General features: G+C 43.2%; 1 protein-coding gene across 1 annotated transcript in view; it reads left to right on the forward strand.

Annotated features, from left to right (window-relative positions):
* The first annotated feature begins 2,702 nt into the window (after positions 1-2,702).
* VAV3 (vav guanine nucleotide exchange factor 3) overlaps positions 2,703-26,583 on the forward strand; it is a 195,211-nt gene continuing 171,330 nt past the window's right edge. Inside the window, exon 1 of the mRNA XM_090146214.1 lies at positions 2,703-2,786. The gene's annotated coding sequence lies outside the window, so the exon portion shown is untranslated. The remainder of the gene's footprint in view (positions 2,787-26,583) is intronic.

Here is a 26,583-nt window from a genome sequence, read left to right on the forward strand (position 1 = left end):
TCTGACTAATGTCAGTCTCTGACTTCTTGTAAAAAAAAAAATAAAAAAATTTAGAAGTTTCATTTCAAATAGTGGAAGTGGTACGTGCTCTGTAAACTATTACTAAATTTAAAACAAGAAGAAAAGACATTTGGTTCTACTTGAGACAAGAATGCTTTTAACAGAGTGGAAATTGTCTGCAAATGCTAGGCTGTCCTTGATATGTCTCAATAATCAAGCACTGATCTCAGTGCCTGAGTTGTGTGGTCCTTTCCACCCTCACAGGAAAGAAAATCAGTCTCACTGTAACATGGGTATTAACAATGTTACTCCCAAATTAACCTACTGAGAAACAGAGTTCTCTGGTCTTGATTGGATGCCCCTTCCATGTGCAGGAGCTGTTTCATGGGTAGTATATTTATTTCAGACATCTCATACCTGCAATGCATGTATTTCTCAGTGCACAGCTTGTAACCATTATTTCCAGCTGCTTGCAACTACAGGCATCTTATGCTGAAAGAGCACTGAGGCAACAGGAATAGTCAGCTATGGATTTACTACCAGTGTAGCACAGCATGCTTCTTGCCTTTTGGAAATATTTTGATCATCATCCTGAAGTTTGTTGTATGTTGGTCAGGGAAAATAAAATGCTAAGCAGCTGTTAAAGCCACTTCATCCAATTTCTTTTAGCTTTCAGTGTGTTGCATTGACGTGTTATCATAACCACTAGTGAAATAAAGCAGTTGGGAGGTGCATTCTTAGAAGTTCTTAGATGAGTGGTGACAGATTTGCAGGTTGATTTCTCCCTTGTCTTAAAATGTTTAGTCTGAAGCATTTTAAGTAGTACCATCCTTGTTATGCCTCTGTTTCAAGACAGGAATGCAGAGATGGTCCCTGTATATTGTATAAAAAAAACCTAACATGCTTATAATTTAGTACTGCCTCTTCAGTTGGAGAAACAAGCATAAAGAGGGTGTAAATCAGGCAGAGTCACTGTTAAATTAATAAGCTCATAGGCAAAGAAAAGCCTTCTTTGTTCTTGCTTTGAGGTATGTCAGGCATCAGTGCTGCTCAGTAAGATGAAAACTGGCTAGTACTGTAGAAATGGCTTGGAATTCAAGGCTGCCACTTTTTTAACGTACAGTTAATGATTGAGGTGGATGCAGTGTATCTGCTCCAGAGGCTGTAGCAGTGGCATCCTTCACAGTTGCACCAAGGCAGGCCCATGCTGCCTTGCCTGCCTGGTAGTGGAAATGCTGAGAATGCTGAATGCTGAACCCAGCTGGGCAGCTTTCTGCAAAAGAATATTGGGTGCTGCATCACAAGTTGGGTGGGGCTGTGTGTGCAGCTGCTTCACTGCCAAATCAGCCTTCTGAGGCCCAGCTGCTGTTGTGGGCTCTGTTGTTTCAAATATCAGAGCTGGTTGTGTTTGCCTGCAGCAGTGTATATTGGTATGCTTTCAGTCCATTACCATCTCTGAAGGTAGAGAGGTATGGCAAGGAGTGTATCACAATATGTGATGTTGCTATGTATGAATTACTAAAATATAAAAGGATGCCTTAACCTGCAGGCTATTTGTTGTGTAAGAAAGTGTGGTTTTGAATGCTTACCTCTGTTATCTAAGTGGTCTTGGGAATGGCTTTTGAGGCTTAAGTTAAAAAAAAAAAAAAACTAATGTAAACTATTTTGTGGAGAATGTAATTGGTGAGGGCTGTGGATATTCAACACAGTGGCTTTAGTATATTAGCAGCCCTGCTTTATGAATTGTTACTTTATTTAAAGCAAGTCTGAGGTTCTGACAACTGAAAAATACTTTTGTATTTTGGCAATATTTGTGAAATTCAGGGTATGCGTTACTTGTGTTCCATGAACTAAATGATTGTGTGAGTTTTCTATCTCTAAGCTCTTAGGCTGTTTTGTGAAATAGTCAGCAGTGGTATCGTGTGTATAGTGTATATATTTAAATCTACTTAGTATCCATATACACATATTGAAGGACATTCTCTTATATGTATGAAGCTTTTCCTTGTCCGTATGAAGTTGGTGCATCCCTGTTGTGCAGTAGCTGGAGCAGCTCCCAGAACAGCCATTTAATTGAATGCTTTTAAAGCAGCAAAGCTGTCCCTGCAGGTATTTCTTCTGCTTGCTGACAGTATGAGGTTGAAGTAGCCATTAGGTTCTCTTAAATAATGTTGGTAGCACACAAACTAAAATCCAGACTGTTTTGTGCCCTGTAGACTCACGTAAAGCAGAATGTCTGGTATTTCTTGGAAATAGGGTGAAGGAAAAAACATTGTTGAAAGGTGAAAGTACAGTAGATGAACTTCTGAATGGATAGACTTGTCTTACACTTGGCATTTTGCTAACATTTTACCCATGGTTGAGCTCTTGCCTGAGCACTTGCACAGAAGCACTCATTACAAAGCAAATGCAGGATGTTTTCAATCATTAATAATTGGTTCATGCATGGTTTGTGTATGAATCAGTCTCCTTGGGGAGCCTCAGCAGTCCCCCCTGATGTGTGTGGAGGAAATGCATGACTTCACATTGAATTCGAGCAGTGCCATCTACTGTTGTATTCTAATACTGATTTGAGAGGAAAAAAAAGCTGTGTAGATGAAACACCTGAGTTAATTCCTTGGAGTTATCTTTGCAACAAAGGCAAAACAGTTGGTGATGATGAAACACGAACCCATTTGAGCCATATTTTTAGTTGTGATTGTGGCATTGTGAATTAACTTAGTGCCTAAGTGCAGTACACTTCAGTGTGAATTACAGAAAGCAAGGATCGTCATCTCTGCTTTAAGGTAAGGATAAAATCCATAGCTCGTATCAATTCCTGTGTCTGTCTTTCAATGAAAATAATTTGAAATAGAAAATAGTCCCTTTTTCCCCCTCTTTTCTCAAAATACTTGTTAAATGTAAAATTCCCAGTGAGTTCTGCTGGTGAGTAGAAAGCTGCTTCACCAGTGTATGACTGAATAACAGCTGGTACAACATTACCTGTTATGTTTGCTGAGTACTACATTTAAACATTTCTCAGTGATGCTGGGATCAAGCTGGATCAAGGTCTGCACTGAGGCTTATGTTAGCTCTTCACAACATCAAAACACTATAATTGAGGGCAAGTAGAAGACTTCTTGCCACGTGTAAAACTTGTAACAGCATCATGGTGCAGTTACTGATTTGTTTTATGGACATGTTGCTTGAAAATGTATAGCATCTCTGGACAAAGTCCAGCCCCCTCTTTTGTCTCCATCTTTGGACTTTTTAGCAAATACTCTTCTCTTCACAGCCTAGCTATGTGTTTGACACAACTCATTACCTCCTGTCTACCACTCCCATCCTAGTCTAATACTCTAATTATATTTAATTGTAGGAATTAAATGTATGCCTTTCCTGCTGTGGAGCCAATCAGCATATTGAAGCATATGGCAGAAGTCTTATTATGTTTTTTCTCCCTGTTGAGCAGGCTGCATCCTGGAGGCCAAATCACATATCTAAATAAACCCTGTGAGATCCCCTGCAGTGCTGGGAAGCCCATGTTGTGTTAGTGATCTCTGAAGGAAATCTTGCATGTACAACCAGTGGCAGCTGGCTGATTTGCACAAACCACATTTCACTCAGAGCCTCATGTTTTGTATTCACTTATGCTTAGCACCTTGACTTTTGAGCTCAGGCCTTGGACTACCTCTCTGTTCTTTCACCTTCACCTTTTGTGAAGGTAAGCGTATGCTTCAGTAAAGCCAATGGTTTCAACTGAAGGAAAAAAAAAATGCAATAGTGACTATGTTGCAAGGTTGCCATTCAGTGTCATTTTCTTCTTGATTTACTGTGGGAGGGAATGAGATCTGCTTGGTGGCTATCAGGTCCCTAGAGAAGGCCCATCTAAAAATCATTTTGCTGTATTTCATATATTAGGATTTTTCTCTGATAAAAATCTGTAATCATTTGAATCTCCTCTTTTGCACCTGAAAGAACAAGTGGTTATAGCAGCTGCTGTTCATCTTCCTCTCTCAGCTGCTGGGGTAACTCTCGGCAGGTGTATTTTATCTCTTTTTGCCTCTTGAGAAGGAAACCCAGGCAGTTTTACAGCTTAGAGGTTTTCCTTCATTCCACATCTCTCATGCTGACCATATCTAACCTAAATCTCTGCTCTTATAGTTGAAGTTATTCCTTGTTCTGTCACTACCAAACTGTGTAGAAGTCGGTCTCCCTCCTGTTTATAAGTTCCTTTTCAGTGGTGCTACAGATTGCTGTCTTGATTCTGTCTGTACATCTGAAGCCATCCTTTTGAAAAGAAACGGATAAAAAGGGTTGCCTTTGTCCCATGAGCACTAGAGGCAGTCATTCACATTCGGTTGATTGCTGACAAGGTTTCTACTGTCAGCTCCAAGGTTGTTTGCAGTACAGAGGGAAGAGCTGTGCTTTGGTGTTCCTTTCCCAAGTGTGTAGCTTATTTTTCCCTAGTAGGGCAGATTGTGCAAAGGCTTCACTAGGGAAGAAATTGCAACTTCTGACCATGTGATGAAGAAAGGTATCAAGTTGTGACTCCTCCGTCATCAGTGATCTACTTTTGTTATGAGCAAGATGTTAGGGAAGAGTTAGGAGAAATCAGTCGGGTTGTGCTGGGGTAGTCAGAAAATGGGGTCTCCCCAAACTTCTGTTTGCCCACACAAAAGCCTTCTGCTGCTGGGGGTGGCAGTAATGGGTCCCCTGACTGTAACCCAGCCCCAGAAGTATCTGCACTAATGAATGTGGGGCAGTGTGCATATCGGATACATCTGACTCATAAATATTTCATTTGCTTTTACCAGTCAGCCCAGCTTTGGCAGAAGATTGTCTCCTGTGTGCCACAGGAAGAGATGTGAGTGCAGTGTTGCATTTCTCTACAGGGAATTGGAGCCACAGCAGGAGTGCTTCTGCACCATTCCTGGGCACTGCTGTCCCCTTGAAGTTACTTTGACTTAGACATCAAACACTGCTCACTAGTCCCATAAGGAGTATCTGGTTTTAGTTCATAGTTTCTCTGTACTTCTGTATTTTCTCTAGCCTAGGGGAAAAGGGATAAAGAGGAAGATTTGCTTAGAATTCTCATCTGTTCCTGCAGACAGGAAGGTAGTTAACATGGTTAACATCCGTGCTTCACTGTGAGGCCTTTGATGGACAGTAATCTGATGGCACTCATCATTTCCATAGTGTGACACCATGGCAGGAAGCTGTGATCCCACAGGCAGTGTGACAGGCAGATCTCCATCTCAGCCCTGCTTCTGCTCCTCTGTACGTCTCCTCCCAGCCTCTGCTCCTGCTCTGTTCCTGTGTGGTGGGGTTTGGCTGTGGGGCTGTGCTGCTGTGGTGTGCAGCCTGGTGTTGTGCTGCTGCGCACCTCCTGTTCTGATAAAAGGAAATCATGGTGTGGGCAGTACTTGTTCAAGTAATACAGCTTTGTTTGTGGAGCTGTCTGCTCCTTCAGTGTGTGAGGTGAATAATACTGCAGTGCGCAAACTCTGATGTTAACCAGAAAAGCAATTGTGACCCAGGGCAGGCTGGGATACATTCAAAGGAATCTTAAGGACATGCTTCCACCTGGGGAGAGGAGTGTGGCTTCTTGCCTGATGATGGGCTCCAGTCATTCCTCCAGTTCAGTAGGCAGGGATGTCTCCATCTCTTCTGTTGCAATCTGTGCAAGTGAGAGCTATGTACAGCACTGGAGGAGAAGGTTCAGAACCCGCCCTTTTTCTGCTGTATCGTAAGGGAAGCAGAAAGCTGCAGCGCCTGTGCGGCTGAAGTGTCTCAGCACCGGGACTCCTGCCTTTCTTCCTCCAGCGCGCTCTGAGGACGCCCCTGGGGCCGCGGGTCGCTCGGCGCTGTGCCGGCAGTTCCCGCACCGTCCACCAGAGGGCGCCAGTCCGCCCCCTCAGGTTGGGGCGGGGGGCTGAGCCCACGGGCAGCGGAAAGTAAGGGAAGGATTCAAAGCACCCCGGGGCTGATGGAGAGCTGCGGCAAAAAGCTTCGGCCCCGCAGCAGGCGGCGCGGAAACCTGCGGCCGTTGGTCTGTAAGGGGCTGTGGGATCGAAGCGAGAGCCCGAGGGCTTCCTATCGCTCGAGCCGCTACGTAAGAATAGAATAAATCCATTCTGTAGCAACGTGTTTCATACACCATCTTTCGCTGCTGAGAGTCGCTCAGCAATGAGATAAGCACGGGCAGAGTACGAGCCCTGTCGCGGTCCTTCAGCAGCAGAACTCTGCCTGTGCCTCGGCTCTCTGCGGCCCCTCCGCAGCTCGAAGAAAGCATTCAGTGGACGGCTGGGTTCCAAACACATACATTGCTCTTGAGTAATTCCCGATGTTCGTGTTCACTACTGTGCTGTAAGATATAACCCAGAATCTGAGATGCCAAATAGGAGATGCTCTGGAGGGTTGCCGGGTGCTAGAAGTTGACTTCCATGTGGTTTGCTCTGTGTAGAGATACTGGGTTTGTTATGCAAGCGGTGTGGTGATGAGTCAAGGGGGCACCTCCATCCCCAGGAGCTCAGTGGAACTATTTGCAGCTTGTAGTTACATGCTTTTCCCTTAACTTCCACGTATATCCTATTAACGCATGGGTTATAAACACTCAGGGTTTACAATGCAACTGTTGAATGTGGGACTCACATAAAGAGTGACTAAAACTGAACGAAGATGAAGAATAAGGAGTTGAAACAAAGTACTTCCCTGAAGACAGAGCTGCTGAGCCTGCAGGCTGGGTGTGATAAAGATGCTGACAGCAGTGCTGTGCGTGTCTGTGCTCTGTGTAGAACGGATGATGTTCTGGATAGAGAAGGTGAAAAAGCAAGAGCTGATGAGAAGGAGTGAAAAAGAGTTTAGTGTAGCAGGAAAAGAGAGGTGAACTACTGCTGGCTCTGATTTTATGTTGGAAAAAAAAAAAGCTTTGCACATAGTAGCTCCATGAATATTGCCAGATTACAATCTCTGCAACAGGTCTGAGATCATTCGGTTGAAGATGCTGAATAACAAAAGGCAGCAGGCTGTTACAGATGTTAATGGCACCTTGCTGATACCTAAGAAATCAGGATGTGAATAGAAACCTATAATTTGGTGCTCAATAGCTTTATTTAACACGAACTGCTACTGAAACTGCATGGCAAAACAAAGATAATGGTGATCCATACATTGCTGATAAAAATCTCTGTGACAGACTGGAGTGACATCTTTTGTTGAGTTGTTACAGCAGCCCATGAGCTACGAAGTGCCAGAGGGAGGGAGAAAAAGCAATCATGTAAGGAGAAATAATTATAGAAGTTATATCTCTAATGTACGTTCTTGAAATTATATATATCTTTCTCTCTGAGACTTTGATATATTTCCAGCTCTAGATTCAGGTGAACCGCCTGATTTTTTTACTTTTTTTTTTTTTTTTTAGGATTTGTACAGGACGTCTGAATTTAATTACAGATTTATAAGTCAAGGTTGCCTGAGTATTTGTTCAGAGTAATATTTTAACTTTAGTGTCAAGATGGAAGAAATTTATCTATTCCTTGTTTAGGTAGCTGCTGCTTTTAGCTTGATACCGAATAAGGTGAGGCTTGAGGACTATGAGTTGAAACCTTCCTTTGTCAGTTTGATAGCTTTGTCAGTTTCTGTGGAATTCAAATATTTAAAAACAATCGTTTGTAACCCGTAGTAAATATTTAAAAAAACACGGCAATGTGTTGCCTCCTTCTGTGTTGCCTTTGGAGGCAGCTTTCCAGGTGAGCACTGTCACAAAGGACCTGCACACGGGTTGGCTTTCTGTCAAAGTCAGTGTTATCACTGGTAAGTAATCAAAGGACATGTACTGGCACAGCTTTTGTTTCGCTGGGGCCACGTAAATCACCTCCCTTAGCCAGGCACACATTGCAGTGCTGCTGGTATCTTGGGATAATCTATCAGAATTAAATGACCCAGACATTGAAAACTTGCAGTAATTGTTTGATGTGGACAATTTATCTGATAGCAGCTGCCTGGAGGTAGGTTTATAAGAAACATGTACTAATGATGCCGCTATCTCCCTCCTTGAAAGTGACCTTAACTATGAAGGTGAAGCAGAAGTGATTCTGGATTTGCTTCCTTTGGATGTTTGCCACATTCCTCCCCCGGGCAATGCAGAATAATGACATTTGAAAAGCTGTCTCTGTGTCTTAACGAGGCACATGTGGAGATAAAGGTTCTGCACATCTGATGAAAATTTTGCTTAAAGAGAAATAAAACCGTACAAAATAATTCTATATGAAAGACAAAATATTAAACTATGACAATTCTCATCTACCCCAAGCCATGAAGTTTTCCAATGGCATTTAAACTAAAGCACAACGCTGAGCTACGCGCTGTCCTTACAGCAGGCAGGCAGTTGAGTGGATGGAGAAGTTAGGTAACTTTGCAGAAGTCACAAGAGAAGTCAGACCACCAGGAATAGCAGCTGTGCATGCTGACAGCCAAGTCTCTGTGAACCACAAGACCATCCTTCCTCCTGCGCTCACAGAGGAATCAGCAAGAAGAGGAAGGACTTGCTGTGGTTTCAGAGGGGCTATTCTGGTCATCCCAATGTTATCAGCAGAAGCACATTTACATAGGGAGTAGCAGAGTGGCTCTTGCTTTAAGTACTTTTAACTTGGCTGCTCCCAAACTGTTCTCAGATGGGGTAAAATTTTTCCTTAGTAATAAGAAAGGTCAAAGATGAATCCACTCTGGCTCATCTTTGGAGAGATGTTGATGGAGCTGCTGAGTTAAACAGAAAAAAACCAGGACACAACCATCCCGTGTAATGCTCATCCACCCTGAGGAGCAGCTTCTGGGCAAAGGAAAAGCTGATAGGGCTAATGAGGAGCGAGGTTCTGCAGTACCACTTTTAAATCTGTCGCTGGGGTAAGACTTGAAAAGCATCACTACCTGATTTATTAGTGATTCTCAAATACACTCATTTTTTCCATGGTTAACACTACTTCCCAGTTCTCATCAGTCATCTGTCAAGCTTCTCCTCTTCCCCACTCTCCCTTCAGTCTGCACCATTAGTAATTCTAGCAGCAACCAACAACGTAAGTCATAACACCATGTAAGCGAGATGGGAAATGATGCTTAACACTTAACAGATGTTGTTCAGGTGTCAGTCAGCCCCCTGCAAGCCCAGGTGATTCTTACTGAACACAGCTGAAAAATCTGGGGCACGGAAGGACAAGGCAAGGAGCAGAGTTAAGGGACAAATCCTATCCCCTAATGTGGAGTAGGATCACACAGTTAACAGAGGACCCTGTGGGCACGGAGGGCTTTCACTCAGGTAACTTGGAGTAGTCATCTTGAAATTGAGAAGGAAGCAGAAAGTAGGCAAGTGCAAGTGAAAATGAAAGTTGAAGAGACTGAAAGAGAAAAAGCATCTGTGGAATGAGAGTGGGTGAGCATAAGGAAAGTGCTGAGTGCAACTTGCTCCAGTAGAAATGTAGCTTATGTAGCAGCTGGTGAGAGCCAAAGACATTTGGGTTCCTGAACACATCAGCTACTCCAGCTGGCACTGCCAGCTCAGCTGCAGGAGCCCCGGAGGCCTTTTCAGAAAGAAGTGGAGCACTGAGGCACACAGCTGCCTGAGCTCTGCCACAGCTTTATTCGAGTGAGGGAGAACAGAGCCTGGGATGTACTTAAGCCTGGATTGCCAGAGTTCTGGGCCTCTGAGTCTTGCTGAAATGAGAGCTTGGGCACTATTCGTTTCTCATGTCTCTTAATTCTCCAGGCTTTAAATGTTGAGTTTTCAGTGTCTTAATTTATGATTTGTTTTATACTGCACTATAGCATTAAATCACATTCACATTCATGTATCGTCCCCTCTGGCAGCTTTTCTTCCATTAGCATTGCTCTGATTAGCTGCGAAAGACTGAGCAGATAGACTTGAAATAGGTTCCTAAGGCCCAGCCACTCTGATGTTTATCCTCTTATGGTGTGGCACAGCTGGGAATGGCAATTTGCTCTTGTAACGAGTTGACCAAGGATCAGCTGCAGTATTAAAAGATTAGTACCCAGTTAATTTCCAGTGAGCTGTTCTGTAATAAACTCAGCATATTGATGTGGATTTTCGACATATGAGTAACTTTCTCATTTACAGAACATTGTATTTGAAGTCTAGCTTAAAAGAAAAAATAAATCCCATTATTTAGATTAATTTATACTGTGCCATTAAGGAACACATGGGTTTTCAACTTACATGTAGGGCTATATGTTTTTTGGCATCCAGACAATAGTGCAAACAGGCTCCTAAATGGGAGGTTGCAGTGCTGCCAACCAGAAAAATTGAAAAGTATGTGGATTCAGTAATCAGAAAAACAACCAGTTAATTTGTTTTCTAAGATTATTAAAATGATTCTATCTTACTGATTAATGAACTCTGTACCTACATAATAGAATCCAGCTGGTATAACAAATTTTATATTTATCTAGTGGTGCTGCTGTAAACAGCTATCTCTGTAGCACTGCAGATCTAAGTGTATCTCTGCTTCTCAGATGCTTAGCAGCTACATGATTGAACTGCTTCCTTATGAACCCATGTTTCCTGTGCCAGCAGAGGGAGAATTAACTTGGTGAGGATTTCCTGGCTAAGCTATCAGTATTATCTTACAGCTTTTACTCTGCATTCTTCCCAGTATCACTTATCCTTCATGAAGCACAGTCATGAGATTCAAGGTAGGCTGCTTTATGGGACAGCAGCACCGCTGCTACCTTTCTTAGTCTTTCAGTCATGACGATGTATCAGCATCCTCATTTTCTCTGCCCTCTCCATTCTTCAGAGTTTTGGAAATAGGACTTGGGTGGGGTTCCTGCACCCTGTCACGCTTTCCTTACATGAGCTGGCAGGCAGGCAGGATCTGTTGTTATCTCATTTGTGACACGGCACTAAAACCACAGCATGCAATCGTCGTTTTGCTGAGCCTTAAGGCCATGAGCCATCAGTGGTGCCAGGCCCAGCAGTGGCTGCGGGGCAGGCTGGGTGTGAAGGTGTGCTGTGCTCTGTGCTGTGCTGTAAGGGGATGCTCTGCCAACAGCGTGCTTCTGGCAGCCTGCAGTGCTCATTCGTGGTTGGGTGTCTTGAGTCCTGAATGGATGTTTTTCCACTGCCCTAGATACAACAACACTTCCATGTTATTTGGATTGTACCCAAGGTAGATACTGCAACTCTTTTTCTCCAGTTTTTTTTTTTTTTCTTAGTGGTATTTTTGGATCTGTTCTGGTCAGGTGCTTAATGTTTGCTTTTCCATTTAAAAGCAACTATACAAGAAAACTGAAAAATGTCTTTGCCCCCTGAGTGACACCATCTTTCTTTAGACCACAAATAGGAATTATGCTGTTTGTCTTCTGGCCTTGGGTGCTGTTGCAGCATTAATAGGAATTATGAGATAGGTGCACTGTCTTTGTGCTGTGCCCAGGACATGTGAGGGGAACTGCTCCGCGCCTTTTAGGGATGCTGCGGCAGCTGCTTTTGAACTGCAAGAAGTTGTGCCAAATCTGATCAAAACAACTTAAAGTGTGCTGGTTTTGCTCACTTGTGCTGTGTGGGAACAACAGAGTAAGCTGAGCAAAATCTGGATGCTTTGATAATTCTGTGGGTTTTGAAGCACTGGAAATTGTTCTGACAAGAACCGACCTTTTCATCCCTTAAAAAATGTGATCTCTGGGTCATATATAATAAGAATAGATTCTATTTGCAGCAGAGTGTATTTGCTTGCTTTCCTACTGATGGTTGAAAAATCTGTAACTGAAGGGTTGTTTTTCTTGTTTGCATGGCTGGCCTGTGAGGCTTTAGTCACTGCTCAGGTCTGCTCATGCCCCGCTTTGCATCTAAAACATTTTGGCAAAGAGCATGAAGTGTTTTTCCTCTTCTTCCCCAGAGGCTGAGCGGAAGCTTCTGTGTGAGCTCGGTCTGCCCGTCACCATATGTTTAAAAAATGAAAAGCAATTACCCCTGTTGTCAGACAGCTGGTGAGTAATGCGCATCCTCGCCTTGGAGAGGGCTCAGAGCCCATGCTGTTCTTCTTCTGTGTGAGAGCAGGGCTCAGAATATTGCAAAATAAAATTCAGGACGGTGCCATCAGCCTGTGTTTGGCTTTGGAGGCAGAGAAAGCAGGAAACTTAATGGACTAAGCTCTAAAGTCAATAAAAGACTGTGTTTTGCCCTTGCTAGTCTTGGCTTGAGATAAAAGTAATACGGGTGATGAATTTGGTTGTAGGAATCCTACATAGTGGAAAGTACATTTGCATTTCAGATTTATGATATTTCTAACATCTCTAGCCCGACATCATGTGTCCAAAAAAAGCCAATAGTTCCAGCAGCAACAAGAAAACCTATATGAAGTGATTAATCAACAATGTGTCTATGAGGCTGGGAAATTTTGTAGTCTTGGAAGTAAGTAGTTGGCACCTGTCTGTATCCTTGGTTTTCCAACCTTTCCAGTGTTACATGCAGATTATAAGTACATGAGGGCTGCTCCAAAAGTAAAGCCTCCTATTTTATTATGTTGGCCTATGACATCAGAGGCAGATGTTGGTGGTATGGCAGTAGAAGCTAAACATTCCCGCCAGTATTCAGTTATGTTTAGTTGTTGTGTGACAGACGGAAGCAGAGGGGCAGTCTGACAAAATGGTGTCTTACATGGAAATGTGGATGAAGCAAAGGTGTGCCATTGAATTCCGCCATGCAAAAATAATTTTCTTCATTGACATTCATTGATACTTGCTGAACATTGACAGAGACCAAATAATGGATGTGAGCACAGGTAAAATTGGACTGCATGGGCAACATTTTCCTAGCAACTATGCCATCATTTCAGCTGTAAAACAGTGGCTTACCTCCACTGGTGCAGATTGTTATGAGTGTGGCACACAGGCCCCTGTTTGTCTGCAGTGGAAATACTAAGTCAGGGCTTGAATCAGTGATTGAGCACCTGGTGGGAAGGCAGGGCCGACCCAGGGGAGCTCAGGTGCATGCAATGTCCCTGAGTGACCAGAAGGGCTGGAGCCAGGATCCATTCCTTCCCAGATCTCATTTAAGGATTGGCAGTGGAGGTGAGGGTATCTTGCTGGAGATCCATGCCTATATGAGGCTTTCCTAAGCTAAGTGGATTCTTTACTTTGTTTCTGTGCCTGCTGCATTTGGGCTTATTCTCTCGTGTTGTGACCTAGGACTTTACTGCCTTGATATCATTGCTGGTGGAAATTCGTAGCTAATGGTGGTGACTGTGCTGAAAAATAGTGTTTTGTAGCTGAGGATTTGCTCTACTGAATAGTGTTATTGTGCTCTTTGTATTTGTTGTGGTCCACATGGAAATAAGTAGGATGTATTACCTTGGGAGTAGCCTACATCTTTATAACTTGCACTGGTACTGGCATGCAAAAATCTTGAACTGATGTTAGAGCCTATTAAGTGCAATTCTAGAAGAGATATATCACTATAGATATATTTCTAACGTGATAAATAAGGTTTTATTAATTCCATTTTTATAAAGGGGGAGTGGGGGGAACGATCTTGCCTAGATAAACAGACTAGTCTGCAGTCAGTGTTCAATAACGTAGAAATTAAGTTTAGATAGTTAATGTTTGGTCATATTACAAGTATCTGAAAACAGTGCTTGATAATCAGAAGATTTCAAAGGTCAAGCACCCTTAACAGTAGCCACAACTTTAAGCCTTACTCTGAAGTGTCAAATTGAACTCTCACTTCCTGTGTGAGCTGCAGCTGTTGAAGGTGTGTAAATTTTACAACACTAGCTTAGCATCCCTAATTGTTAATTACATGTTGTCACCCTGCTGCAACAGCGTACAAGGTTTTGTAATTGGCAATCAGACTTAAGAAGCTTTTAAGGAGCTCAGTGGGTTCCTCTCTTATGCTATTTTAATCACAGCAGCTGCCTCTATGCTGACAGCACTGCTGTCAGGGGGCGGATTCATGAAGTAGTTTCTCCTCCCCCCTACCCAGGAGAATACCTGGGAACCCAAGGCAGGCATGCTGTAGTGTGACAAGTGAGACCTCTTTTGCTAGGAGTAAACCCATGCCTCTGAGAATCACACTGTGCCTCTGAGCTCTGTAATCTGGAAGTGAGAGTAGAGAGGAACTGCTTCCTCCCTCACAGCTGGGTCATACGAGTGCACCAGAGATGGGGCTCTCCTTCTGCATCCTTCTGCTCAGAGGCTGCTGCTTCGGTCTGTGTGAGCTCAGGGTGTTTTTGGATCGTTTTTGTCTCTTGGTTCTTTTTGCCAATAGACATTCCCAGCCTTGGGCTTAAGGTCTTTATGAATCACTCAAAAGAAAAAAAAAAAAAAAGGCTTTGCAGATGCAGATTCTTGGTGCTAACTGGAATCCTCTCTGCTCAGCTTTTTCCTCTACTGTGTTTCTCCACCCCGCAAGAATTACTTTGATCTTTATTTTGCACAACAGTGTTGTGAGATGATAGAGGGAAGGCAGGTTTTGGCTGGGACCAAAAAAGTTGTGTGAAACTCTAGAGAAATAGAAACCTACAGTTTCTGAGCAGTATTTTTGTTTCCCCTTAAAATTGTCAGGTTTACCAGTCATTCTATACCACCACTAAAGCTATTAAGGAAGACTCTGAACTCAGTTTGCCAACTCAGAGTTAGAAGAATGATGTATTCTGCCCCTAGAATTATACTGATGCCAGCATAGAGATGTGTACTTAAGTATGCATGAATTACAAAATATTTTTAAGTATAAACCAAATAATTATATGTGAAACCGAGGGAATATCTTCTGTGCAACAGGTGATCTAGGTCCAGAGGCGTAAGCTACTGGCAGCTCATAGAGGCTGCACCTGGCTTCCTCAGCAGAGCTCTGTGGGCAGCTGCTCTGAGAGAGCATCTTCTGAAGTTATTTTAGGTGCTCTCTCAACTTTCCGGGCTTCATCTTCACCATCTATCTGCGCTATCTCTGCGGTAGGGCTGAGGTGTGGGCTGCTGCAGGGCAGCTGGCTGGCACAAGCCTCAGACTGCCCACCTGTATCTTTCCTCCCTTTGTATCATCAGGACACCAACTCGAATGTGGGAAGTCTTCTTGTAAAGATGCTTTTTAACTGTCTGGATTTCATAACAGGTGCAGTGTTAAAGAACTCCAAGGAGGAGCTTTGCGAAATGTTGGTATGCAATGTATGCGTGCTGTGCTCAGCTCTTGCTCTCTGTAGTGGCATGCCATCATTCTTGCAGGTGCAGAGCGGGTTGTAGGAGCGGAAATGGCCACCGACTCAAAACCAAAGCACTTTGCACATTGGTGTGACTTTTGAAGGTGTAAAGCGGCAGCTCTCGGAATACGGTCCAAGGTTATTAATAGAGCTGTGGCTTTGTGAGGTCAGGAGTAGTGCCACTGTGTATTTTCTTCTGGTGTTCTGGTGAACCAATACAAATGAATTTAACTTGTTCCTTTGTATTTTTCCCATAACTGTGTTGACTTTTCACTAGCTACGACTCATCTTGGTGCTGAATCCTAGATTCTGCTTTGGTACTGATGGAAATGGCTGGTTCTATCTGCTTCATTAGCCTTGCGTTAGTTAATGATACTTACAAGTGACTGTGCAGAACAGGATCCTCAAAGCTCTTAGCAGTTCTTAACTAATTAATCCTCCTGTCTGTGAGCTGGAAGTTAAATAAACACCGATGTTTCCTTTTTAACAAAGGGGGAACCAAATAGGAAGATTAAGTGATTTGTATGGACTTAGTGGCAGGGCTGGCAGGAGTAGTCCTCTGCTTCAGTACTTACGGTCATCCTTCATGCCCCGCTGACTTGGAGTGAACTAAAGCCTTTGCAATTATCCCTGTAGCCTTTCCTGTTCCTTTAGTAGTTTCCATAAGTGAAGTTCGTGATGCTCTATCTCCTGCTGGGGAGCACCCTGTTTGAGTGATCTTAGTTGGCAGTCAGTACAAAAGAGGTACCATGAATAAGAAGGGGACCTGGCTTCAACAACCTTTGTAGCTTTCAATGTGACAACACTTGATCTGTCTACTGTTTTCTGAGACTTGATCACATCCTTGTGGTTCTTCCACAGCTTTCAAGAATTAGTAATTCTTTTCTGCTGAGGTTGTAGGTCTGTTGTCAGAATTGTCTTTTATTCACCATGGCCTTACTTTGCACTGGCTTGTAGTACACACGCAAATGTTAATAGCTGCCACGATGTAGGAAGGCATTGAGCTGAGGGATGAGGAGGTGCAGCCCATGTGGAGGATTCTCATTTCCTCCTGTGTCATCCTGCCCTGCTCACCCAGCAACCTGCCTTCAGCCCAGCTGCTCATGCCTCAAAGTGTGAAGTGTGGGAGAACAATGGATCACAGCTGAGCTCAAAGTTTGTTGAGATATTTTCCCTGTGTCCTAATTGTTAAATGTCTGTTAGAGATGGATGATATGCTGGGACATGGGCTAATTGGAATTATAAATGATTTTAGTCTGAACTTAGCAAAAGATTTCAGCCAGAGACAAGAGGGAGTTTGGATACTTTGAAAATATTTCAGTGCTTTCTAAGTTGAGCGTTTCATTTCAAAAACACTGAAAGTTGAACTGAAAACAACCAAATATTATTCATCAGAATCAAGTTTGTTTTTAAAGTGTCATATTAAAAAACAAAATACAGAGGTTTTTAGAGAATTTGGAATGCAATTTTTTGAGCATTTTTGCTTTCTCAGCGACACTTGGGGTTTTTTCCTCTGTTCTCCTGACAGTGAGGATACTTCAAACTCGATGAGAATGCTCAGGATCTTTGCATCAACCTGGCTTTTTGGTAGTTCAGCCACTCTCCTTTTGTACATCTTGTCTTTGAGTTCATTGGCATATCTATCATATTCTGCATGGTGTGCCACTTATGCTCAGAGATTGCTTCTGCAGGCAACTGACTGGGGCTTTGAGTTAGCTAGCAAAGACTGGAAAGTTCACAAGAAAGTTGTACTTGTGTTTTTCTGTGCAAGCATGAGGAGTTTAAGAAGATGTTTGCCTCCAACTGTTTGGACTGTGGTGTGCATTTTAACATTATGCTTCAGATCAGCATTCCCATAACTCCTGCTGGCATCCTGAAAGTAAGGAACCTGGTGTGGAGAAAATAAAATGGTTTTCAAGGAATAGTGATCCTGATTTCCTTCTCACCTACTGTCAGAAAATTCCTCTATGATTCTAATAAGTATTCAGTATTCTCGACTTTAAATTTCTCCGTGCTCCGTTAAGCCAATGTCAACTCAATGGAGATGGGCTTTGTGCTGCTTAGTATTTGTCTTCACAGCTGCGGTTATAAATTACATCACCTTTTATGAAAGCAGTTGCTGTCAGAAATTCAAGGTTGAATAGGTGGTTTTATTTTCAGCTTACTAAAACACTTGCTATGGCTAATAACTTTTCTGTGGATGTTTATAGGAGCATAGTGATACAGTTATCTTTCCTTGCAGGCAGTTTCTTGGCTGTGGCTGGGCAGTACCATGCTGGGCAGTTGGGGGGTGCCTGGGGATGCCAGGCAGAGACCAGCACTGCAGAGATATGAGCTGCTGCAGGCAAGGTAGAAACTGGACTAAAAAGGATTTTCCAATGCTGGCTTTTGTCCTGCAGATTTCTAGGTATGAGGAGAGGGGCAAAAATACACAAAGGGGAAATGAGCCTTATGACAAATGACGTGGCTACAGTGCTTAGGCATGCTGCTGCACTCTGGGACAAAGACTGTCTTTCTCTTGTGTATTTATATATCTTGCATTAAGTAACATACCCCCTTGGCTTCTGCAGTACAATCCTGGGTAATTCACAACAACAGCGGTCTTACTAAGCATGCAATTTGTGGGCAGTATGGCCCAGTGAGTCGTGCACCCTGTTTGCCATTGTTAGGGAGCAAAAGCCATGACTAAAATTGCATTTGGAAGGTTTCATTGCAGTACCTGGTGCAGAGTTTCTTAATATTTTTCACTTTCTCTGCCTTGATACCTAACTACTTCCAGAACAGGGAATGTGCAAGGAAGCCTTTGATTTATTTTTGTCTGTTTCCCAACTGTAGCATCTGAAAACCTGAGTGTGACAAATGATGCCTTATCATTTTCCTCACATGGGCAGTGTCTGAGGTTGTGGTCATCTTTTTTTTTTGACTCTGACCAAAATCAGCAGCTTCTCCTGCTGTGGGCAGATGCTATTTGGCCAATTCCCCACAGCAGCTCTCCAGCTTTACCCGGTTACTGGTATGTTTTGAGCAAACACAGATGAGGGGAAGTATGAGACACCACGTTAAGATACTTCCTGCCCAGTCCCTCAAAGAAAGGTCCCTGTGCAAATGCTTGACATAGAGATCATATTCGACCTTTGATCATCTGTCATTTTGTTGTAAGAAAGCATGCCATCATTTGCCACTGTTTAAAATAGACCTAAAGGAAGTGAGGGCTTAAACTTAACCTCAAACACATTGAGCCCTGCATTTCCTATCCAGCTATACAGCATGCTATCTGGTTTCCTACACCTCAGGCCTGCTAAGTTTAGTTTCTCCAAGCCAACTGCTAAGTAGTAAGGGAAGCAATGTTTTCCCTGGATAAAGCATTCACTGTGCACAGCCGTCCCAGCTCTTTGCAACCTTAATGCATGATCCTCCTGGCCAGCAGGCAGAAATATACTTTTGAGGTTCCTCTCTTCTAAAAACACACATCTTGAATTCTTTTTTCTTTCTCTTCATTTATGGGTTCATGCACTTAATTTTGTGATGCTATGTTTTCTTGGGTTTCTCTAAGAAGAATGTTATTAGCTGCATGCTTAGGCATAATCATTTAATGGCTACGAATGTCATGTGATTAAACCATTGCTAAATTCAGCATTGGAGTATTATGCATTAATTAGTGTTAGATCAAACCCAGTGCAGTCACTCCGGTCTTCTTTCATCTTAGGGCATAAATGAGTGAATAGGAATATATAATGTATCATGCAGGAATTAGCTTGCTTCACCAGAAATGCTATTTATTACAGAAAGAAGCTGCATGAAAGAGCTGTGATAAAACTGGCCCATTTTCCCCTTCTGTTAGTATGATTTCTTGTCCATTTACTAGAGGCAAAATTTATTTTTATAACCAAGGAACTGCTGGTTCCTTTTTCAGAGGTTGCCTTTCAGGCCCTGTTATGAAAGCCACAGATGTTTCAATCGAGTGTCTTCTGGGGAGCTGAAGTATTTATTAACTCAATTTCTTTTCTTCACCTTATTTTTTTTAATAAAACTTTCCATAATTGTACCTGTCTAGTTATTGGGTCCTATCTGACAGCCATATGGCACAGAGCATGCTTGGTTGCACAAGTGGGAGCTCTTCTTTTGGGGCAGGCTCTGAGTATGAATTCCTATGGCACAGTCATGTTTTTTCCCAGAAATGATGGGGCTCTTTCTGTTACAATTCCTAAATTATCATTATTTACAAAGCAGGAATCTTAGTAATATTAATATCTCAGTAAAACTTACAGGACTGGGAAAATTCCCTTTGCCTCGTCTGGTTCTGTTAAACATTTGTTAGGCTCCTTCTTTGCGTTGTATTAACAAATCTTCAGCGTTTCAGGCCACAAAAGGAAAGACTCCTGAAGGAAAGGCTTTACAGTGCTGATAGGAACAGACAATGTGCAGGAGCCCTCGGACAGGTGCAGCAGCTTGGTGCAGGGGCGTGCATCTGTTCTGTAAATAATTCTTTCCCAATTGGACACTGAACGACTAATTATGGAAGGGATGTTCTCTTTTCCTAGAATTGCAGATAGCTTTATCTGAGTTGTTCTGATGTTTCCCTAATGTTACATCCTTCCACCTCTGCTCAGCCCTTGCTCCAGCTGTCAGTGCTCATAAATTCAGTTTTGAATTTGGCACCAGGAGCCATTTCTCCTGCAGGAGAAATGTGTTCTTATGAAATAATTGAGTCTAACCCAAAATGCACTAGGTTTCTGTGGAGCATGTGACGAGAAAGAAAGGGTTAATTTCATCAAACTTGAAACTGGGTAGGAAATGCTCTTCTGCAATACTACTTCAGTGCTTGGATATGTGTTGTTCTTCCCCTGTCCCTTCATGCTTATTATAAGCTATCTCTCTGCTCATTTTACTCATTTTAAGATGAGGTAGTTCATAAGCTCAAATACTGCTTTTTTTTGAGTGAATTGGGCCTCATATCTGCTTGCTTTTCTGAAATGAAACAATTAAATGCACGAAAAAGAATGCAATAACAGCATGTTTTTTTTTTTTTATGGGAACTGTAACATAGATTTTTGTACAGAGCGCTGTCATAGAGATAAGGACAGAAGATGCACGGGATGGAGCTGTAAAGCAAACATAAAAAAGATTGTCTGAAGCATGTAATTGAATTCACTTTAATCCAGTCGTGCAGACAGAGGAGCCTGATGGCACTGCTCAGAATGCTCAGTATTAGCCTGCTCAGAAATGGCCAGAAATATGAAAGTCTCTGGATACTAATGGCTGCAGAAAACTGCTGTAACAAATCCTTGGTCTATCGGGACTGGTTAATGCAAAATCTGAAGCTGATGGTCCTTCTGAACTGCCAGAGACTTCTGCGCTGAGGAAGCTCAGGGTATGCTGAATAATCCTGGCAAGTGGCTCCCAAACAGGCTGTGAAAACAAACAGGGGATGCGACAATGTTTTTTTTTTATGTTTATTCTTGCAAATTTTGGGATCCAAACCTGCCACCCTTCTTTCAATGTGTATGTGCATAAGTCATCTCATTGAGTTTAGTGCAATGTGCAGTAATGCTTAGCCTCATTAAAGATAGCTAAGCAGCCTACATCAGGGAGCTGGAATGTATATTTTGTCTCCAGGCTCTGCTACAGTGCTAGCAGCATCTCAGTAATGTTTTTGGGTTAAGGCAGACTCTGAGAATACTTACTATCCTCATATAGATTGGCAGTGACACCTTTTGTTTTCGGTCTGTTACCTTACCACTTGATCTGTATTTCTCTTAGGAGATACAGGAATAGACCTCGATTCTCTGGAAAAATAAAGATCAGCAGGAAAGCCTAAATCCATCCATTTGCCTGTCATGTGTTAGGCAAATGGTGCTGACGTTGGGAAATGTGCGGCACTTGACACGTGTGCTCTGTAGCTGCGCAGATGTAGCTTGCAGACATGGTGTGCAGTCAGCGCTTTGTGGTGCTGACAGGATCCTGATGGAGAGTCACAGTGCACTGAAAGGAGGATAAGTGAATATAAAAAGCATGTAATTGCATTTGTATGTATGTAAATATGTATGTTAGTGCAGATCTCCAAAAACGACCATCTATCACAGGCTTGTGTGTCATTTAGATGAGTTTTTGAGATGTTTAACTTTTTTTTTTTTTTTTTTACCAGTTTTTAGGTTTGTCCTCACTTTTCAGGTGCCATGCTGGGCACAGGGGCTGTTGTCATACCATAGCAGGGGACTGCACTAGAAGCCTGGCGCTTTGGCAGCACAGACCAGGACCTCTAGGAAGGTTTGAAGTGGTGCAGTGAGAAGGTCAGGAGGGAAGGGGCTCATGTCCATCAAACCCTGTCTGTCTCCTGCCGCCCAGGAGTGAGTAAGGGCCCTGCTTTGCTGTGCTCTTGAGTACTATGTCCTATGGTGACATCAGTGCCCTGCTGGGTCTGTGCCCCTGGGATGCTGGGGTGGTCTGAGCATGTTGTGAGAAGTGACAGTCATAGCTTAAAAGGATGTGTTAAAAGGCTGCTGGAATCTTGTCAGAGTGATGTGGAACATCTATGTGCACGGAATCTACCTGCCCATTAGGAAAAAGACTTCAATGACAAGGTGGTGTTCCTGGCATCTCTCGGATGAGTTGTTGTGCACAGTGTATGACATCCATGCAGAGCCTTGAGCAACAGATGACTAAGTATCATCTGATGTCGTTACTGAAAAGTAGGTGAATGTGTGTGTTTCATTGAAAGAAGGAAATGACAAAACTTGGGCGACGCACTTGAAAGAACTCAATTTCAAAACTCCTTTTCCCCTTCAGGGCAAAGGAGTCACAATTTGGTTGGAATAAGCCAAAAAGCACAGTCATTTGCTTTTAAGTCTTTTGGAGTTATGGTAGAGAGACAGTGACAGAAACTTTATGAGGTGTGTTTCCAACGTGATGTTTTGGAATGGGCAGAAGTTTCACTGCTGTCTTTAATGTGAATTGAGTCTCTCTTAATACACAGATGTGTGTTTGGCTGCACTCATAATTTTGCAATAAGATGTCACCCAGCATTGACTCTTAAAAAAAAAATTAATTTTCCTAATGTAAATGATCTCCTAACATGACCTCAAGTGAGGCAGATCATTGCAGGACCACTGTAAGCAGCACTCAATAGGAATGCTGACGCCCGAGTTGGGCAGTCCTGACTGTGAGTACAGCAGCTGAGTCCCACCTCATCCTGACATGAAGCTCATTGTTGTCCTTCAGGTGGCTCATTCCATGCCAGTAGCTAGCGGGTAAACTATGTGGAGAAGGAGATGGGTGCTGGAACCTGCAGGGAGCCATTTTGTGATCCTAGGAGTACTTCTGTTGTATTAAAGCAACGTGTTCTTGTGGATTTGTTGCAGACCACCTGGCTGTTCTGTGAGATAAGGCTGCTGGGGTGCCCTGAGCAGGAATAGGTGTTGTGCTTAGATCAGTCTGTAGCAGTGCTGAGGTCTAATGGTTGCAGGCTGAGCTGGAGTGATGTGTTGCATCTCACAGTGGCACAGTGCTGGCCAATTGCTCACCAAACATTATGATTCCTAGAGGTAGCTTTTTAAGTATGTGCAGAGAGATCTTACATCTTCAGTTATCTTGTAATCACTTTGTTATGACTTCAAATATTCACGTGAAAAACACAGGAAATAACAGAAATGCAAAATAAGCTAAAAAAACTCGAAACTGTGCATCACTGTAATTTCCATTATTTCCTGGGTTTGACTAGATCAGAAATACTACAGGAAGTGCTTTTCTTGTGGTATTTTTGCTTCCTTTCCTAGCAGAGCCAGTGTGTTACACAACATGTGACAGTGAGATCTGTTGCTGGTGGCCTGGCTGTGGGAACACTGGTTTCTTTCCCCCTGTGACAGAACCCAGCCTGGCAACACAGGATAAGGACTAGCAACTCTGTGGCCGGGCACTGCTGGTGCTGCAGGGAGCAGGATGGGGCAGTGGACAGGCAGGGGGTGAACAGAAGGGTATTGCCATCTCTTTCCATTTCCAAAAGCCTGCAGAGAGGCCTGTCAACCTGTGCTGTTGCTTTGAAGCTTTAGGCCAGTTCTTATCGTATCTGAATGGATACACACAGCTCTCACATGTGAGTTAGTGGACACTCTGAAGGGTTTTGCCTGTTCCTTAGACATACGTTAGCATTTTTAGGCCTTCTGAGATCTCAGAGACATGGAACTCCTGCAGCCAGTCTGCACACCAGACAATTGACATTCTGTGGGGTGAGTCAGAGTGTATGCATTAAATCCTGCATTAAAGCTCTGCTGATAGCATTATGGTTATTAAATAATACAAACAATTTTCCTGTTTGCCAAACAGTGGGGATTCCTAGTGTACACTGGGGAGGCATGAACTATAAAAGCCTCTATTCTTTTTTTTTTAATTAGACCATATCTAATTAAAATGATTGCCTGCCATTACTAGCATTTGTGAAGAATTTTCCAAATCAACATGACTCATGGGTCTGTATGGAGACGGATTGCACCGCAGTCAATTTCGGATCTGTTTGCCTTTGCCATGCAATTGTTCTTTATCTTCACAGGCAGGCAGTCTGATTTATCACTTAGTGTGCGTTGCTAGCCCTGCTGGCCTCTGCAGTTCCTCTTCTACGTGAACCGATCAGCATATTTTGCATACATATGAGAGCTGTGTTTGAGATCCAGTTTGGGGCTCTGAATGGACAAATCAATGCAAAGGTGAAAGCAGGACTGTCCTTAGATGATGCTGGTGTGGAATTTAACAGATGGAGATAACAGGGCTAGTTCAGTCAGCTATTGAAATTGATTTGGAAACATTAAGTGCCTTTCTCTTAAGCCATGTGGGAACAGGAACCATTGCTTGCACTTCAAGCAACATACAAAGCTGAGCCCCGGAGGACTGACTGTTGTAGAGGGTAGACAAGACCCCAGTCAGAGCCAAGGCTAGCCAGCAAAACCTGCTGGAGAGGAGCCAGTCACTCCTGGAGAGTGGGGAGATACAGAGAGGGAGATACAGAAAGCCATCCTGTAGTGATGGGAAGCCTCTCTTGGCCTGAAGAACAAACCCTGGCCCAGCTGGGGTGTGAGGCATGACAGTGTGCCTGGAGGGGAACCAGCCCTGCTGGTTGCATGAGCGGCTTCCTCCTGACTCAGCTGAGTGACAGACAGTGGTTCTGGGGCAGAGCCCAAGAAGCTGCCTGTGGAACCAAGGCTCCTTGCTGCAAGGAGAGCTATGTGGCTGAGGAGAGGTTGGGATGGTTTGTAGGGACCTTGGCTCGAAATATGAAAACCAACACGCATGTGTATGGAAATTTGAAATTTTCAGGCTGAGTTCCCAGGCATAAAGGATGTAGAGTTTAGAGTAGCATTTCCAGATCGATCAGACACATCTTTTTCTGTGAGGTGTATCCATGTTAGCAGGATGACATGGAATGGAGCAGGATAAGCCCTGTTAGCTGGATGGAAGAGCAATGCTTCTGCCGGCATCAAGTGATTGCTTCCCCTCCTTCTGCAGATCCCTGCTACTTTTCCTGCTCATTTGTTGCAGTGTTTTAAGTACAAAAGATGGTGGAGATGTGAGGGAATAGGCCGGGAGCAGGGTGCTGCCTGGAGAGCAACGGTGGCAGTGGGCATTACTTGCTCAGCAACTGCAAGTGAAGGGCTCAGCTCTCAGCTGGTGAGCCGAAGCTGGTGTTAGTGCAAGGTCTGCAATCACACTTAAGCTCTTGCTCTCTCTCACTTTCATTACTCATAGTTCTGGTGGGTTTTTCTTCCGAGGATTATTAAGACACATGAAACATAGGCCTACGCTACTGCCTTTTCTTTAGATCTGGACAGTCCAAATAATGTGTGATAACACATAGAAGTAGATTTCTATGGTAAGATTTTAAGTTTTTAATATAGACATGCATGTTTGAGATTCTGTTATCTTTATTCTGAATGCAGAAATGCAGAGTAATATGTAATACCTGCTGTGTGACCTGGTTATCTACAAGGCCACTAAAAAAAAAAAAATAGAAAAAGAAAAAGCAATATTTTCAGCCCTGTTTTGTAGGTGAGGAACTGGGACACAGACAATGTATTTCTCTGTTATGTAGACTAGAAATTAAAATGTGCTTGAATTTCCAGTTTTGTCTTAACCACAAAAACAAACTTTTTCTCTGAGTGGAAATAGTTTGCTTTTGATTTTAAAATGTTTCTTTAAACAGAGTACTGAAATAAAAGCTCTTGCAGTGTTATGGTTGCTTCCAAGGACAGAAGCTTGATGGTCTTTTTTCCTGCTGCTGATAAAAATTATACATTTTCTCACCTCATGTATGGTGGTTGTTGCTAAGACTACTTTTTTCTTTGCTGTACCTTGAATTACAGTTGCATGCATCATCCAAATGCTACAGCACTGTTTCCAGTGCTACCAGAACAAAAATGCCCTGCTTTTTCTCCTGCAAGCAAACACTTGGGTTTTAATTAATGAGAATGCAGTTATTAGTTGACTGCCACTTGCATTGGCTTTTGTGGGTCACTCTTGTACTCTCTTTCTTTCTCTTTAATTGGTAAAGCAGAAGCTGAGGCTGTGCATGGGACAGGGCTCACGGTTGCTAGCTAGGAGGGATGGGCTTTGCAGTCAGGTTTTCCTGTCTCAGAAGACAAAACCAGTAGCTGACGTCAGTATGAGGCTGGGTCTTGCTGCTGTGACTGGTGGTGGCCTTGTCTTCTTGGTGCTGTAGCTGGAGCTGAGGTTTTGCCAAGACTGCCCGCCAAAGCTGCAGCTGGGCCACAAGGGCTGTGGTTTTTGCTCTCCCACTGGAAGTAGGATTTGCCTTCAAATTTAGGAATGCAGTAATTGCAGCTCTAGAGCTGAACGCAGCATCTGTGACAGATCCGGGCATGGGCAGCTATTCTTACCCAGTTGTTACTGAAGATGGTTTTGGGTTAGTTTGCCTGGATTCTTTTTCATTTTCAGTTGTATGTTTCCAATTTGTTAGTACAACAGTATTATTCTGGACACCTGAACTTCTCACAGGAAAAGGAATGGGAGGAGAGTGCTGAAATGAAATTAGCAGATAACAAGTTTATAGTGGTCTCTCGTGCTCTTTCCTGCCACAAATTGCCACAAAGAGATGGGAATCTGAGTGATTCAGTCCTTCAGTGTGATTTGAAAAGTCATTGGCCTGTGTTCATGTTCTTGGAGACAGGCTGCCTCACATATGGGGTAGAGGTAGCTGAACTTGTGAATCCACAGTTCTCGTACACCAAAGCACAAAGAAAAAGTGGTAAACCTGACAGGTTGGTTTCATCTGGTCCCACCAGTTTTAAGGCTGCTTAAACGCACCATCACATGAAGCTGTCCTCAGAGCAGAGGACTTACCTCTTGGTGCCCTCACACCTAGGAGGCTGCAGCGCTTCCCAGGGCCCCCAGCTCCTGCCCC

This window comes from Phasianus colchicus, chromosome 9 (genome assembly GCF_987193195.1).
Source record: "Phasianus colchicus chromosome 9, bPhaCol1.hap1.1, whole genome shotgun sequence".
In the NCBI taxonomy this organism is placed as follows: Eukaryota; Metazoa; Chordata; class Aves; order Galliformes; family Phasianidae; genus Phasianus; species Phasianus colchicus.